This window comes from Dendrobates tinctorius, unplaced genomic scaffold (assembly GCF_039654945.1).
Source record: "Dendrobates tinctorius isolate UK_male_01 unplaced genomic scaffold, ASM3965494v1 ptg000179l, whole genome shotgun sequence".
NCBI lineage: Eukaryota > Metazoa > Chordata > Amphibia > Anura > Dendrobatidae > Dendrobates > Dendrobates tinctorius.
Genome location: NW_027361846.1, coordinates 4,328,135 through 4,341,176, shown reverse-complemented (window position 1 = coordinate 4,341,176; position 13,042 = coordinate 4,328,135). Strand labels below are relative to the sequence as shown.

Below are 13,042 nucleotides of genomic sequence, written 5' to 3'. Positions count from 1 at the left end.
TCCCCGATTTAAAGTGGGTGATATGGTTTGGTTGTCATCTAAGAATATTCCTATGAAGGTTGCATCTCCTAAATTTAAGCCAAGATTTATTGGTCCTTATAAGATTTTGGAAATTCTTAATCCTGTTTCATTTCGATTGTCTCTTCCAGTTACGTTCAAGATCCATAACGTATTTCACAAATCTCTGTTGAAGAGGTTTGTTGAGCCAGAGGTTCCTATGGCAGCACCTCCTGACCCTGTGTTGGTTGAAGGCAATGTGGAATATGAGGTAGAGAAAATATTGGATTCTCGTTTGGTTAGACAGAGACTCCAGTATTTGGTCAAATAGAAGGGTTATGGTCAGGAGGATAATTCTTGGGTCTCTGCCTCCGATATTCATGCCAATAGATTGGTTTGTGCTTTTCACCGGGCCCATCCTGATCGGCCTGGTGGCATGCATGAGAGTTCGGTGACCCCTCCTTAAGGGGGGGGGGTACTGTTGTGAGTTCATTCTCTGGTTCACCAGTTGAGAGTTCTCCTTCCAGACTCCCTCTGGTGGTAACAGGAGGTAGTGAGGCTGATTTGATCGGTGGAGATCTGCCACCTGAGAATGAGGATGACGATTGGATTTCAGGAGTCTCAGATTGGATTTAAGATAGCCGTCGCCCTATTAAGTTGCTGGTGATTCCTTCTGGCTTGTCAGCTCTTGGTTTTCAGCTCTGTTCCAGTCATCTAAAGCTAAGTTTTTCTGCTTATGTTCACACTTGATTTTGTTGGTTTATTCAGTTTTTTGTGTGGTCAGCCAGCCCCGGCTGAGGTCTGTGCTGAATTTCCACTCTTATTTATCAGTATTTTGCCAATTGGCTTTTTGTCCCTTACTAGTTCGGTCTCTTTTTGCTCTGTCTCAGAATATTTCAGAGTGCTGATATAGTGGGAGAAGTCTAGTGACTTCAGGGTTAATTTTGCTATCAGAAGTGTTGGACATGATTTTTGTAGGGTCTTTTGCAGGTTGCAGACAGTGTCTTTCCTTTCCTGTCTAGTTAGTTTGGGCCCCATCATTTGCTCAGCCTATTTTCCTGCCTGTGTTTGTGCCTTCATCTTGCTTCACCGTCAATACATGTGTGGGGGCTTTCTATTCCTTTGGGGTCTGCTCTGGGGAAGTTAGTTTTACCTTTTCTTGCTTTAGGCTTATTTAGTCCTCCGGCCGTAACGAGGCGTCTAGGATCATCGTAGGCACGCTCCACGGCTACTGCTAGTTGTGTGGTAGGATCAGGGATCTGCAATCTGCATAGTTACCAACCTCTCTGGTTTTCTGTGACTTAGCTTGTTTTTCTTTTTTCTCCTCGGTGACCCATTCATAACAGTGCGGTGTACATATAAGGGACAAGAGGAGCGGTACTGTGTGGTGTATATACACACAGGACAGGAGGAGCGAGCAATAGTGTGCGGTGTACATATACGGGACAGGAGGAGCGGTACTGTGCAGTGTATATATACAGGACAGGAGGAGTGGTACTGTGCAGTGTATATATACAGGAGGAGCGGTACTGTGCAGTGTATATGTACAGGACAGGAGGAGCGAGCGATAGTGTGCGGTGTATATATACAGGACAGGAGGAGCGAGCGATAGTGTGCGGTGTACATATAAGGGACAGTAGGAGCGGTACTGTGCAGTGTATATATACAGGACAGGAGGAGCGAGCGATAGTGTGCGGTGTATATATAAGGGACAGGAGGAGCGGTACTGTGCAGTGTATATATACAGGACAGGAGGAGCGAGCGATAGTGTGCGGTGTACATATAAGGGACAGTAGGAGCGGTACTGTGCAGTGTATATATACAGGACAGGAGGAGCGAGCGATAGTGTGCGGTGTATATATACGGGACAGGAGGAGCGATAGTGTGCGGTGTATATATACGGGACAGGAGGAGCGATAGTGTGCGGTGTATATATATGGGACAGGAGGAGCGATAGTGTGCGGTGTATATATACGGGACAGGAGGTGCGATAGTGTGCGGTGTATATATATGGGACAGGAGGAGCGATAGTGTGCGGTGTATATATATGTGACAGGAGGAGTGATAGTGTGCGGTGTATATATACGGGACAGGAGGAGTGATAGTGTGCGGTGTATACATACGGGACAGGAGGAGTGATAGTGTGCAGTGTATATATATGGGACAGGAGGAGTGATAGTGTGCGGTGTATATATATGGGACAGGAGGAGCGATAGTGTGCGGTGTATATATATGGGACAGGAGGAGCGATAGTGTGCGGTGTATATATACGGGACAGGAGGAGCGAGCGATAGTGTGCAGTGTATATATATGGGACAGGAGGAGCGATAGTGTGCGGTGTATATATATGGGACAGGAGGAGCGATAGTGTGCGGTGTATATATACGGGACAGGAGGAGCGATAGTGTGCGGTGTATATATACGGGACAGGAGGAGCGATAGTGTGGGGTGTATACATACAGAAGTGGGTGGCCTCTTGCCGCTAAGGGCGGCTAAACCAGTTATTAGGTTTAGGGGGCAATTTTTTTTCTTATGCAGGGCCCTGTAGGTTTGGATTTCTTTTTCTATTATTTATAAAGACCTTCATTTATAAGGGCAACTTTACACCCCCTGGGCTGCTCTCAGCAGCTTCATCAGAACATAATCTGGCAATGGCTTAATGATCAGATCGCCTCGTCAGGAGGTAATTTGTGGCATCACTGGCTTTAAGACCTCATTCACTATTTTGCTGTTACATCATATCTTATCTTCCAGTCACCTCCAGAGCTGCAATCACAATTCTGCTGTTTCTTCTGTCTTATCCTCTAGTCACCTCCATAAATGTTTGATTTTTAAACTTAATAAAGATGCGTTTTCTATACTGTATACCACTTTTTTCCTGTGGTTCAAGGTTACTCCACTTGTTCTTTTTGGTCACCTCCATAGCTGCAGTCACTCAGTCACTATTCTGCTGTTCCATTGTGTCTTATCCCCCAGAGCTGCACTCACTACTGCGCTATTACATCAGGTTTTATCCTCCAGTCACATGCGGAGCTGAAGTCACTGATTCTCTACACTGCAGGAGTTCACATCTCATGCTCCTGCTGCGTCTGGCTGTAAAGAGCTCACTCTGCAGCGGTGCATTACTGGACATGCAGTGCGCATACCGTGCACAGAATAGTAAAATTGACACTTTGAATACAGGACCTTGCAGAAGATTTGCAGCTTTGTATGTGACTGGAGTATCAGTGCTATATTATATTAGTCATATTAGTGATGGCTGAGCTCAATGTCCAGAGATCCTGCGCCTCTCAGGTTGCTGTGTTGTGCTTGATGGTTAAGTTTCTCCACCTGGTAGTGGCCGACAGGAAGACCCCTCCCAGCTATATTGTTACCCACCGCAAGGTCACCATTGTTCCATTGACAATGGGATGGACCTGTCTATATGTATCAGCTGCCAGTTTTCGTGTACCCAGAGCGTGTCATAGGATGGACTGAAAGGGTCTCCGCGGGGTGACATGTTAACGTGTTATGTAACCATGCTATAAGTTTATGTTTTTAGCATTCTGTGAAAAGAGACAGATAAGAGAAAAACCATCCACAACGGCTGCTTGTCTCAAAGGTGGGGAATATGCCAAAATACAGAGGGAAGAGAAAGATGTGACCCATAGAATAGACGGACCAGGAGTAATTAAAATCCCTATTATAGACTGGCCAAGGGGAAAATGAAACCAAATATAATGGATTAGCCATGGGGGTAAATGAGACCCCATATAATGAAGTTGTCATAGGGGTAAATGAGACCCCATATAATGAAGTGGCCACAGTGGTAAATGAGATCCCATATAATGAAGTGTTCATAGGGGTAAATGAGACCCCATATAATGAAGTGGCCACAGTGGTAAATGAGACCCCATATAATGAAGTGTTCATAGGGGTAAATGAGACCCCATATAATGAAGTGGCCACAGTGGTAAATGAGACCCCATATAATGAAGTGGCCATAGGGGTAAATAAGACCTAATATAATGGACTTGCCATGGGGAACATTAAACCCCATATAATGGACTGTCCATGGGGGTAAATGAGACCCCATATAATAAAGTGGCCATAGGGGCAAATAAGACCTAATATAATGGACTGTCCATGGGGGTAAATGAGACCCCATATAATGGAATGGCCATAGGGGTAATTGAGACCTCATATAATGGACTGTCTATGGGGGGTAAATGAGACTCAATATATTGGACTGGCCATGAAGTAAATGAGACCCAATATAATCGACTCATCATGGTGAAACTGAGGATGAATTTGACCATAAGGCTGTGTGCACACGCTGCAGATTTTGCTGTGGTTCCGCAGCGGTTTTGGCCACTGCGGACCCGCAGCAGTTTTTGCTGCGGTGTACAGTACAATGATTCCCTATGGGAATCAAAAACCGCAATGCAGACGGTGCGGAATTTTCGGGGCGGATTATCTGCGGTTTTCAATCCGCAGAAAGAATTGACATGTGAATTCTTTCTGCGGATTCCGCTGCGGTTTGCCATCTCCTCCACTGAGGAGATGAAAAACTGCAGGGCAAAACCGCAGAGCAATCCGCAGGTAAAACCGCAGGTATTTTGACCTGCGGTTTCACCTGCGGATTTTACAAAATCCGCACCTAAATCCGCAGCGTGTGCACACAGCCTAAGGCTGGAGTCACACACAACCATTAAAAAATCGGTCTGATTTTAACGGTACGAAATCGCACAAAGAATTCTTGTCCAGGGATCCGTCTGTCATCCCATTTTCCGGCGATGAACCGATTTTATTCGCATCTAAGCATCAAATTGACATCCAATGCCTGATGCTCTTTCCTGTAGACCTGGAGAAGTCTTGCGATTTAATCGCAAGTCACACGTGTGGTGCGTTTTTTAATCGCACCCATAGACTTGCATTGTCGAATCCGATCCGATCATCGGTGACAATCGTAGCATGCTGCGATTGTCTCGGTCCGAGGAACGGATCCGATAAAAAAACGCATGATGGGTGCAGCACCATAGAATAACATTGGGACGAATGCAATGCAATATTTTATCGCATTGCATTCGTCCGATTTTATCGCTAGTGTGACTCCGGCCTAAATAGTGAATTGGGGAGGGAGGGGTAGAGAGATGTGACCTCATACAGTGGACTGGCAGAGAATGAGTTGATACCATCATGGGGACAGGCAGCTGGGATACCGGAGCACAGTCACCCACATACCTCAGTCACCCACATACCTAACAGTGGTGGCCGAGCAGCTACCCGCAGCACCATGTCTCCCCCAGATTACTGTACTGATGACCAGTCCAGGAGTCACAATCCGTCCAGATTCATTACATTGAGGCCACACCCACTCATCAAGCCCCTCCCCTCTAAGACATAGCCCGTGTTCTATTCCACAGAGGAGCTGGATGGTGGCCGTAATGAGGTTCCGCATACTCTGAAATCTTGTTTCTTTGGATAATTCTATTTATCCTTAAAAAGGAAAATCCCAGAACTGTGGGCTGTTAACAGAAACAGAGATTGCAAGGAAAAAAATTGCACAGATGTGGATTGTATGTAGGCGGATTGTATAGATGCAGATTGCACAGATCTGGTTGTATGTAGGCGGATTGTATAGATGCAGATTGCACAAATGTGGATTGTGTGTAGGCGGATTGTATAGATGCAGATTGAACAGATCTGGTTGTATGTAGGCGGATTGTATAGATGCAGATTGCACAAATGTGGATTGTGTGTAGGCGGATTGTATAGATGCAGATTGCACAGATCTGGTTGTATGTAGGCGGATTGTATAGATGCAGATTGCACAGATGTAGATTGTATGTAGGCGTATTGTATAGATGCAGATTGCACAGATGTGGATTGTATGTAGGCGGATTGTATAGACGCAGATTGCACAGATGTGGATTGTATAGATGCAGATTGCACAGATGTGGATTGTATGTAGGCGGATTGTATAGATGCAGATTGCACAGATGTGGATTGTATGTGGGCGGATTGTATAGATGCAGATTGCACAGATGTGGATTGTATAGATGCAGATTGCACAGATGTGGATTGTATGTAGGCGGATTGTATAGATGCAGATTGCACAGATGTGGATTGTATGTAGGCGGATTGTATAGATGCAGATTGCACAGATGTGGATTGTATGTGGGCGGATTGTATAGATGCAGATTGCACACATGTGGATTGTATGTAGGCGGATTGTATAGATGCAGATTGCACAGATGTGGATTGTATGTGGGCGGATTGTATAGATGCAGATTGCACAAATGTGGATTGTGTGTAGGCGGATTGTATAGATGCAGATTGAACAGATCTGGTTGTATGTAGGCGGATTGTATAGATGCAGATTGCACAAATGTGGATTGTGTGTAGGCGGATTGTATAGATGCAGATTGCACAGATCTGGTTGTATGTAGGCGGATTGTATAGATGCAGATTGCACAGATGTAGATTGTATGTAGGCGGATTGTATAGATGCAGATTGCACAGATGTGGATTGTATGTAGGCGGATTGTATAGACGCAGATTGCACAGATGTGGATTGTATAGATGCAGATTGCACAGATGTGGATTGTATGTAGGCGGATTGTATAGATGCAGATTGAACAGATCTGGTTGTATGTAGGCGGATTGTATAGATGCAGATTGCACAAATGTGGATTGTGTGTAGGCGGATTGTATAGATGCAGATTGCACAGATCTGGTTGTATGTAGGCGGATTGTATAGATGCAGATTGCACAGATGTAGATTGTATGTAGGCGTATTGTATAGATGCAGATTGCACAGATGTGGATTGTATGTAGGCGGATTGTATAGACGCAGATTGCACAGATGTGGATTGTATAGATGCAGATTGCACAGATGTGGATTGTATGTAGGCGGATTGTATAGATGCAGATTGCACAGATGTGGATTGTATGTGGGCGGATTGTATAGATGCAGATTGCACAGATGTGGATTGTATAGATGCAGATTGCACAGATGTGGATTGTATGTAGGCGGATTGTATAGATGCAGATTGCACAGATGTGGATTGTATGTAGGCGGATTGTATAGATGCAGATTGCACAGATGTGGATTGTATGTGGGCGGATTGTATAGATGCAGATTGCACACATGTGGATTGTATGTAGGCGGATTGTATAGATGCAGATTGCACAGATGTGGATTGTATGTGGGCGGATTGTATAGATGCAGATTGCACAAATGTGGATTGTGTGTAGGCGGATTGTATAGATGCAGATTGAACAGATCTGGTTGTATGTAGGCGGATTGTATAGATGCAGATTGCACAAATGTGGATTGTGTGTAGGCGGATTGTATAGATGCAGATTGCACAGATCTGGTTGTATGTAGGCGGATTGTATAGATGCAGATTGCACAGATGTAGATTGTATGTAGGCGGATTGTATAGATGCAGATTGCACAGATGTGGATTGTATGTAGGCGGATTGTATAGACGCAGATTGCACAGATGTGGATTGTATAGATGCAGATTGCACAGATGTGGATTGTATGTAGGCGGATTGTATAGATGCAGATTGCACAGATGTGGATTGTATGTAGGCGGATTGTATAGATGCAGATTGCACAGATGTGGATTGTATGTAGGCGGATTGTATAGATGCAGATTGCACAGATGTGGATTGTATGTAGGCGGATTGTATAGATGCAGATTGCACAGATGTGGATTGTATGTGGGCGGATTGTATAGATGCAGATTGCACAGATGTGGATTGTATGTGGGCGGATTGTATAGATGCAGATTGCACAGATGTGGATTGTATGTGGGCGGATTGTATAGATGCAGATTGCACAGATGTGGATTGTATAGATGCAGATTGCACAGATGTGGATTGTATGTAGGCGGATTGTATAGATGCAGATTGCACAGATGTGGATTGTATGTAGGCGGATTGTATAGATGCAGATTGCACAGATGTGGATTGTATGTGGGCGGATTGTATAGATGCAGATTGCACAGATGTGGATTGTATAGATGCAGATTGCACAGATGTGGATTGTATGTAGGCGGATTGTATAGATGCAGATTGCACAGATGTGGATCGTATGTAGGTGGATTGTATAGATGCAGATTGCAAAGATATTGCATTAATTTAATCTGCAAGCACACACCACAATACAAAGCTTACGAACAATCAGGCAATGATAATATAACGAGAATTCATTCACCCCCTACACAATTCTACACCGGCCCCTGGCAGGACATCACTCGGGGCCCCGGGCACGACGCGGTCATTACAGAGCACAGACATTATACGTACTCAGAAGTCGTCCTCCATGGCTCCGGACCCCGCAGCTCCTCATAATGTCCGGACTCTGACGAGCAGAGTCTTCAGGAGTTTCCTCTGATCTGTGGGTTTCCTCTGGACGCCCCTCACAGGGTGAGGGACCGGGAAATCTGAGTCACGGCTCCAGCCCTGCCCCCCGGCTGCTGAATCACAGCTTTATACCAAAATCGTCTTCTTCAAAGGAAGAATCTGGAAAGGAGACGTCTCATTATCGTCTCCAGAAAACCGCAGCAATAAGTAAGCCGAAGTAAGATTAGTGCGGGGCGGCGAAATCCCCAGAGAAGACCCCGGAGAATCGGCAACAGATCGGTGACCAATCGGCCGCTTTCTAACAAACGGTGGCCCCGCGGCAGATCGGTGACCAATCAGCTGCTTTCTAACAGACGCTGGTCCCGCAGCAGCATGTGCAGCAACAGATCGGTGACTAATCAGCTGCTTTCTAACAGACGCTGGCCCCGCGGCAGCATGTGCAGCAACAGATCGGTGACTAATCGGCCGCTTTCTAACAGACGCGGGTCCCGCAGCAGCATGTGCAGCAACAGATCGGTGACCAATCAGCTGCTTTCTAACAGACGCTGGCCCCGCGGCAGCATGTGCAGCAACAGATCGGTGACTAATCAGCCGCTTTCTAACAAACGGTGGCCCCGCGGCAGATCGGTGACCAATCAGCTGCTTTCTAACAGACGCGGGTCCCGCAGCAGCATGTGCAGCAACAGATCGGTGACCAATCAGCTGCTTTCTAACAGACGCGGGTCCCGCAGCAGCATGTGCAGCAACAGATCGGTGACTAATCAGCTGCTTTCTAACAGACGCTGGCCCCGCGGCAGCATGTGCAGCAACAGATCGGTGACCAATCAGCTGCTTTCTAACAGACGCTGGCCCCGGGGCAGCATATGCAGCAACAGATCGGTGACTAATCAGCCGCTTTCTAACAGACGCTGGCCCCGCGGCAGCATGTGCAGCAACAGATCGGTGACCAATCAGCCGCATTCTAACAGACGCTGGCCCCGCGGCAGCATGTGCAGCAACAGATCGGTGACCAATCAGCTGCTTTCTAACAGACGCTGGCCCCGCGGCAGCATGTGCAGCAAGAGATCGGTGACCAATCGGCCGCTTTCTAACAGACGGTGGCCCTGCGGCAGATCGGTGACCAATCAGCCGCTTTCTAACAGACGCTGGCCCCGCGGCAGCATGTGCCGATTCTTTTTATGTCACTTTTTTCTGATATTCATTCCAATCTCAGGAGCGGCTCACAAGATCTGCAGTCACAAACCCTCTTCTTATTGGCTTCTCACCATGTTGGGGACTTAATAATAATAATAATAATAATAATAATAATAAATGTTATTTCTATAGCGCCGACATATTCCGCAGCACTTTACATTTCAGAGGGGATTTGTACAGACAATAGACATTACAGCATAACAATAATCACATAGATCATAACAGATACCAAGAGGAGTGAGGGCTCTGCTCGCAAGCTTACAGTCTATGAGGAAAGAGGGAGACACGAAAGGTGGGTGGTAACAGTTGCCCTGATTGTATGGACCAGCCATAATGTTAAGTGTGTAACAGTACAGACACAGAGGGCTAATGGAGGCATAAAGCATGTGGGAACATGATGCGGGAACCTGGTTATGGTAAAACTTTTGGCTGTGCCACACAGGGATAGATTAGGTTAATGTGTTGAGGCGGTAGGCCAGTCTGAATAAATGCATTTTCAGGGCACGCTTAAAATTGTGGGGATTGGGGACTAATCGACTTCAGTGCAAAAAGTCACAAGTTCGGCACCAAAGTCAAAATCACTACAATGGGGAGAGGAAAATCCGACACAGCAGAGAACAACAAAGACCAGACTAACAAAGGCAAAAGAGAACAAGAGAACAATCAGGAATCACAACCAGCAAACGCTCTGCTACTAGTCAGTGACAGGAAACCATCGCCTACATCCAAAATCTGACAACTCATCGTAAACTACACCCAAATGTCAGACGTCTGCACCAAGGATCGAAAGAACAAAGTGTGCCGCACTCAACAGTCATAGGAAGGGATATACTGCAGGGACAGGAGCAAAAACGGGAACCGGTCAGGAGATGCAGAAAAGCAGCTACATTCCTGTACATAGGGGGCAGTATTATAGTAGTTATATTCTTGTACATAGGAGCAGTATTATAGTAGTTATATTCTTGTACATAGGGAGCAGTATTATAGTAGTTATATTCTTGTACATAGGGGGCAGTATTATAGTAGTTATATTCTTGTACATAGGAGCAGTATTATAGTAGTTATATTCTTGTATATAGGAGCAGTATTATAGTAGTTATATTCTTGTACATAGGGGCAGTATTATAGTAGTTATATTCTTGTACATAGGGGGTAGTATTATAGTAGTTATATTCTTGTATATAGGAGCAGTATTATAGTAGTTATATTCTTGTACATAGGGAGCAGTATTATAGTAGTTATATTCTTGTACATAGGAGCAGTATTATAGTAGTTATATTCTTGTACATAGGAGCAGTATTATAGTAGTTATATTCTTGTACATAGGAGCAGTATTATAGTAGTTATATTCTTGTATATAGGAGCAGTATTATAGTAGTTATATTCTTGTACATAGGGAGCAGTATTATAGTAGTTATATTCTTGTACATAGGGAGCAGTATTATAGTAGTTAAATTCTTGTATATAGGGGGCAGTATTATAGTAGTTATATTCTTGTACATAGGGAGCAGTATTATAGTAGTTATATTCTTGTACATAGGAGCAGTATTATAGTAGTTATATTCTTGTACATAGGGAGCAGTATTATAGTAGTTATATTCTTGTACATAGGGGCAGTATTATAGTAGTTATATTCTTGTACATAGGAGCAGTATTATAGTAGTTGTATTCTTGTACATAGGGGCAGTATTATAGTAGTTATATTCTTGTACATAGGGGCAGTATTATAGTAGTTATAGTCTTGTACATAGGAGCAGTATTATAGTAGTTATATTCTTGTACATAGGGGCAATTTTTATTATAAAAACCCAAACATAAATACAATTATAATAAAACAAAAATCATCCAGTATTACAAAACACAAACCACTTAGGTAATATATACGCAGCACTAATGATCAGATCATATTCATAAATAAATTAAAGTGTCCACACCTGAGGATGGAAAAAGAAAGTTAGAGGGAAAAAAAAACAAAAAAACATTATCATATTTTCTAACTGAACTTTATGTTTCTCCATAACGTTATGTTTCTTGGACTCCTTCCAACTTCTAGTGATTTTATCCACCGGAGTTCTGACATAACCTGATTGGCTGCAGCGGTGTGATCGAACGGCTCATTGTGCAGTGACACCCGGGTTCTCATGTGCCAGTGATAGTATTTGATGACACTGATTATAATGTACAGCGTCTCTCTGTTGATGTTACTAACAGTGGAGGGGACACCATAGATTATGTCAGGATACTTTAGAGTCCGCAGTCTGGGGATTTTTAGATTATCTGACACTTCCTCCCAGATCTTCCTCCCTCCCCAGCAATCACATATAAAGTGCTCCATAGTCTCCTCCTGCTGACAACCAAGGGGACAATTCCGATCAGAGACACACAGATGTTTCAGGTTCCCTTTGACAAAGAGCCGACTATGCAGTGAAAGCCAAGTGACATCAAACAGTTTAGGAGGTAGCCGTTTCCCGTTTAGGAACCTAAGGCTTTCCTGCAGGGTGGTGGTGACACAATCTCTCAGGGCCAGTGGAGAGTAGAAGAAAGTCCTACATACACGAGCATACAGGTCTCTTCTCGTACTGCTCTCAATGTAAGACCTCTCCAGTCCCCACCTCCTAACACACTTCAGACCATAGTCCAGATACTGGGGGAGGTGGTCACCTGTCCATCTCCTCCTCTTGAGACTGCCGCCCCGCACCCAAGATTCTGCAAAAGGCAATATCCAGTATCTGATACTATTTACCCACAGGGAGCTACTGTTTGAGTCCATGTTCCCAAAATTCACCTTTAGAAACAAGGAGTCAAAGAAAACCCTTGGATTCAACATATCCAGCCCACCCTCTCTCCGCCATAGGTACGTTATTCCCCTCTTTATCAGGTTCATCCTATTCCCCCACAAGAGCTGGAAGAACAGGCTGAAGAGCATCGCTGAGAAAGATTCTGGCAAAGGGAAAATGACAGAGACATACAAGAAAACGGGGACCAGGTACGTCTTCAACATTGTGACCCTTTCTCTGTAAGTCAGCCTCCAGTTCTTCCATCGCTGAACCTTTGCATTTCCGGTTTCCAATTTCTCCTCCCAATTTAGAGTGGCATTATCATCCCACCCAAATTTAACCCCTAGGATCTTAATATGGGTGGAGGCTTTGGAAAATTGCGGCAGATCAAAGCTGGGCTCAGTATCTAATGTCCACAGAGCTTGACTCTTTTCAAGGTTGACCAGAGACCCGGAGGCCTCTGAGTAGCTTCTGATGGACGCAGATAACATCTGCACCTCACAAGGATTGGAGATCACCAGCGTCACATCGTCCGCATAGGCAACAACATTCAGAGGCGGGCAGTGGGGGACCGGCACCCCCTGAAAATCGCACTCCTGCAGTGACCTCAGAAATGGGTCTAGGGCAAAAACATACAGGAGCGGACTCATTGGGCAGCCCTGTCTCACCCCCGCCCCAACTCCAAAAGTGTCACACTGCCAACCATTAATCAGAGG

At 45.0% G+C, this 13,042-nt stretch overlaps 1 protein-coding gene across 3 annotated transcripts in view; it reads right to left on the bottom strand.

Moving 5' to 3' along the window:
• LOC141054869 (gap junction gamma-1 protein-like) overlaps positions 1-13,042 on the bottom strand; it is a 181,252-nt gene that overhangs the window by 66,861 nt on the left and 101,349 nt on the right. Inside the window, exon 1 of one of the 3 annotated variants that reach the window (XM_073551754.1) lies at positions 8,299-8,589. The exons of the other annotated variants lie outside the window; for them this stretch is intronic. The gene's annotated coding sequence lies outside the window, so the exon portion shown is untranslated. Of the gene's footprint in view, positions 1-8,298; positions 8,590-13,042 lie in introns of those variants that run through there. 3 annotated transcript variants of the gene reach the window in all.